Source organism: Coturnix japonica, chromosome Z (assembly GCF_001577835.2).
Source record: "Coturnix japonica isolate 7356 chromosome Z, Coturnix japonica 2.1, whole genome shotgun sequence".
In the NCBI taxonomy this organism is placed as follows: domain Eukaryota; kingdom Metazoa; phylum Chordata; class Aves; order Galliformes; family Phasianidae; genus Coturnix; species Coturnix japonica.
In genome coordinates, this window is record NC_029547.1 from 62,773,065 (window position 1) to 62,778,377 (window position 5,313).

Genomic DNA, 5,313 nt, shown 5'->3' on the forward strand with positions numbered 1-5,313 from the left:
AGGTAGATTTTGCAAGTCTCAGCAAGTCTCAAGGAAGGACCAATCAACTAACGACACACTAGCCTAACGACCACGGCCGACCAGTCGGATACCAGCACACCCCGGAACTGACAATACAAAAGAAGTTTCAAGGAACAGGAACGTGCGGCAGTTGGAGGAACGATAATCCCCCTGTCATCCAGCGCTGAATTGCCTTTTTGTTTTACCCGCTACAATCAATAAAATTTTCTGATTGGAATATCGTTGACTCATTGGCGTATTGCTTATAAATTGATGACAATTTGGTGCCGTGACTCGGATGGGAATACTGGCGTAGGTATGAGGAGCCTGAGGGGGCGCCCCGCCTAAATAGGCGGCCTCGGCTCCTATCCTCCCGCCCTACTCCCGCCGACGATCCGAAATTTAAAACACAAAGGCAAGGAAAAACCGGTTGACCCTTTAAATTTCGTGCACGAAAGTCCGGATGAAGACACAGGACAAGTGAGTATAATCCGGTCTGGGTCGGGAATCCGGCGTGTGACGAGTGTTGTGTGTGAGTGAGAGGGGAGCCGGTAGCCGGCATCAACCCAAGCGAGTGCGGACCCCACAGTAGTGCGGTTCCCATTGCCCGCGAGGGCGTGGGCCACGACCTGGGGGAAGTGAGTGAACGCAACACTGAAGGCACGCCGAAGGGTGGGTACAGGGTATAAGCGGGACCCTTTCACCACCACAACCCCTAGAGCTACGGGCACTAGGGAGGATTACTATTAGGTATTCCCCTAGAGCTACGGGCACTAGGGAGGGTTATTATTAGGTATTCCCCTAGAGCTACGGGCACTAGGGAGGGTTACCATTAGGTATTTCCCTAGAGCTACGGGGACTAGGGAGGGTTACTATTAGGTATTGCCTAGAGCTACGGGCACTAGGTGAGGCAAGAGATCAAGAAGTAGGAAGTGAGATGGGGCAAAGTAAAACCAAACCATCTGCCCCTCCTAAGCGGCCACCCGTTCCTAGAGATTCGCCTCTAGGATTCATGTTAAGTGTCTGGACACATTACCCAGGACGAAAAATAAGGATAAGGCAAAGATGATATATTATTGCGTAGAAATTTGGGGTGGGCAACAAAATTGGCCCAGCAGTATGGTGGCCTAAATACGGTTCCAGTGAAGACTGGGTACAACAACAGTTAAATTTTTGGGTAAATTCCAGAACCCCTTTCATCAGGAAGAAAGCGACTATGCAGCCGTATGGGTCACACGTCCAGAAGGTTCAGGGGTCTCAATTTTTAATTTGACACAAACAGAAAAAGGCATTGAAAACGTAGATCCCGAAGGAAGAGGAGGCCTTAGTAGGGACCCCCACCATATGCATCACCACCAGCAATTCCCTTGCCTCCTCCTTCTCCCCCTCAAATGGATTATGGGCAACTGGACCCAAGAGAGGAGAAAGAAGCACGAGGAACAGACAGAGGAGGGCCTTTGACACGAGCAAGGGCACGACAGAGAAATGCCCATGGGAGGCCACAACCCCAGATGGATTTATATCCGTGCCTCTAAATTCAGGGGATGTCAGGATTTTAAGAAAGAAATGGGCAACATACTGGAAGATCCCTGGGGGTGGCGGACAGAGTAGATCAATTCTTAGGGCCAAATATTTACACTTGGAGGAACTACAGTCTATTTTAAGTATATTATTTACAGTGGAAGAAAAGGCATGATTAGGCGTGCGGGGATGCGCATTTGGGATGCCCAACATGCCCATGGGCCTGCTGCAGATGATAAGTGGCCTCTACAAAATCCTCATTGGGACCATCAGAACCAGAATCATAGGACTCACATGCAGGACCTACGGACTATTATTATCCAGGGCATTAGGGAGGCGGTCCCAAGAGGTCAAAATATCAATAAAGCTTTTAATGAGAGACAAAAGAAGGAAACACCCATGAATGGCAGAAAGGTTAACAAATTTACAACTATATTCAGGATTGGTTCCTGATACACCGTAGGCCAGGCTCTGCTCAAAACACGCAGTTCGTAGCTAAGGCTGGGAAGATATCCGCAAGAAACTAGAAAAGATAGAAAATTGGCAGGATCGGGGGCTTGATGAACTTTTGAGGGAAGCTCAAAAAGTATATGTAAGACGGGAAGAAGAAAGGCAGAATAGGCAGGTTAGGATGATGGTAGCGGCAGTCAGAGAAAGTAGGGAATTGGAAAGGAAAATGGGGGGATGGACGCAAAATCGAATTCCAGGACGCAAAAATTTAGGAAAGCCTGAAAACGGAGGAGGAGAGAATATGCCATTATTGCAGGAAAAGGGACACCTGAAGAGGGACTGCAGGGTTAGAATGAGAGACGAAAGTCCTTCCAAGAAGACTAGGGGTGTCAGGGCTATATATATTGGGGACCAGAAACAACAGGAGCCTTGATAAAATTGAAAATTGGTCCCCAAGCTGAGGAGGTAGAGTTTCAGTAGATTCAGGAGCAGAAAGGTCTACTTACAACAGATCCCTCGGATGCAAACAAATTCCCGGGAAACTACAAAGTAATAGGAGCAAAGGGGAGACCTTCAGTAGGAATAGTTAAGAATGTAATGATAGAAGCAGAGTCCAAAGTGGGGTTGGGTGATTTCTTGATACTGCCTGAAGCGGAGTTCAATTTGTTAGGACGGGATCTGATTATTGCATTAGGCATAGACTAGAAGTAGAGAATAAAGAATTGAGAATCAAACTCTGCCCTCTTAGGGTAGAGGATGAACAAGAGATCAATTTCTGATGTCTGTATACCCCGAGAGTGTGGGACAACTAAAAATACCCCTTTCACGGTAAAAATCAAGAATCCTGAAATCCCAGTAAAATAAAACAATATCCTATTTCCCTGGAAGGAAGGAGGGGTCTCAAACCAGAAATAGATAGATTAGTGAGCAAAGGATTACTGGAACCCTGTATGTCCCCATTTAATACCCCTATATTACCGGTAAAGAAACCGATGGAACATATCGGTTGGTTCATGATCTGAGGGAAATTAACAAGCGACTGTATCTAGGTTCCCAGTTGTAGCTAATCCTCATTACGTTGCTAAGTAAATTAGGGCCCGACAACTTGTGGTATAGTGTCATAGACTTAAAAGATGCTTTTTGGGCTTGCCCTTTAGATGAGACATGCGCGATTTTTTGCATTTGAGTGGGAAGACCCAGATACTAACAGAAAACAGCAATTAAGGTGGACTGTACTCCCCCAAGGCTTCACAGAATCCCCTAATTTGTTTGGGCAAGCCCTAGAACAGATCCTGCAAGAGTATCAGCTAGATCCTGATACCAAATTAATACAGTATGTAGATGATCTATTAATTGCTGGAGAGGATGAGGGAAAGGTTCGGAAAGAAAGTATTAAATTGCTGAACTTTTTGGGACTGAAAGGACTTAAAGTATCAAAAAGGAAATTGCAATTTGTGGAAGAGGAGGTTAGATATCTGAGGCATTACCTGAGTAAAGGAGAAAAGAAGATAGATCCTGAAAGGATACAAGGAATATTGTCCCCGACGTTGCCAAGTAATAAGAGACAAATAAGACAATTGCTGGGATTAGTGGGATATTGTAGGCAATGGATTGAAAATTATAGCAGTAAAGTTCCTATATCAAAAGCTCAGTACCGATGGATTAATAAAGTGGGATAGACAAGATGAAGAGAATCTACAAAAGCTGAAGGAGGATCTCATCAATGCCCCTGTCTTGAGCCTGCCTGACTTAAAAAGACCCTTTTATTTATTTCGTTAACATAGACAGCGGTACAGCGTATGGGGTTTTAACACAGGATTGGGCAGGGAAGAAGAACCGTTGGATATTTGTCAAAATTATTAGACCCTGTGAGCCGAGGATGGCCCACTTGCTTACAAGCAATTGTTGGGTGTGCGTTATTGGTAGAAGAAGCCAGGAAAATTACTTTTAACAGCAATATAAAGGTACTATCTCCCCACAATATTAGAAATGTGCTCCAACAAAAAGCTGAAAAATGGATATCTGATTCTCGTCTTCTAAAGTATGAGGGTATCTTACTGGAAGCCCCTAACTTAACCCTGGAGACCACAAGTCTCCAGAATCCTGCAGAATTCTTATATGGAAAACCCGAAAATGTGGGACTCATTCATAACTGTTTACATACGATAGAAGAACAAACAAAAATCAGACCAGATTTAGAGGAAGAAGAATTAAGAGAAGGGGAAAAATTATTTGTGGATGGATCCTCTAGAGTAGTGGAGGGAAAGAGAAGATCAGGTTATGCAATAGTAGATGGAAAGACCCTCCGGGTATTGGAATCAGGACCCTTGAGTAACACTTGGTCAGCTCAAGCTTGCGAGCTGTATGCTGTTTTACAGGCACTAAAAAGATTACAGGGAAAAGAGGGCACTATCTATACCGATTCCAAATATAGTTATGGGGTATACATACCTTTGGGAAGATTTGGAAGAAAGGGGATTGATAAATTCCCAAGGAAAGGACTTAATACATCAAGAATTAATAAAGCAAACTCTTAGTGGCCCTACGAAAACCAAAGAAGATAGCGTGGTACACCTTAGAGGACACCAACAGGGGACCGATTACAAGACTAGAGGAAATAATGCAGCAGACCTAGAAGCTAAGCAAGCTGCCCTCAGGGAATTGGTCCTGAGGCAGGAGAGGCAGGAAGAATTGACACATGATGAGGCCCCTTCGTTTACTCCGAAGGAGGAACAAAAACTTAATCAAATGGGAATAACAAAAAACGCAGAAGGGAAGTGGCACTTAGCTGATGGGAGAGAGGTACTGCCTAAGTCAATAGCATCTCAGGTGCTGACCCAGTTGCACGAACGGACCCACTGGGGAAGCCAAGCTTTAATAGATCATTTTGCCACTAAGTACATGTGTATAGGCCTACATAATTTAGCTAGACATATTACTCAAGGATGTATTACGTGCTTAAAGATAAACAGAGCCGTACAAAGAAACTGCCATGGGGGGAGACCCTTGGCGTAGGCCATTTTCTAGAGTCCAAATTGACTTTACCGAATTTCCTAAAGTAGGAAGATATAAATATGTATTAGTCATAATAGACCACCTCACACATTATGTAGAGGCATTCCCCACAACTAAAGCAACAGCTCAGGTAGTAACAAAAATATTACTCGAACAAATCATCCCTAGGTATGGGGTAACAGAAGTAATAGATTCAGATCAAGGACCACACTTTACATCAAGAATCACTAGAAATATAGCTGAAGCCTTGGGAATAAAATGGGAAGAACATACTCCCTGGCACCCACAGAGTTCAGGGCGAGTAGAGAGAATGAATGGAGAACTAAA

The 5,313-nt window shown here is 44.4% G+C and overlaps 1 long non-coding RNA gene across 1 annotated transcript; it reads left to right on the forward strand.

Annotated features, from left to right (window-relative positions):
- The first annotated feature begins 4,542 nt into the window (after positions 1-4,542).
- Positions 4,543-5,313, forward strand: LOC107306682. Its single transcript, XR_001552236.1, has 2 exons — positions 4,543-4,868; positions 4,987-5,313. It is a non-coding gene; the product is annotated as an uncharacterized LOC107306682 (long non-coding RNA).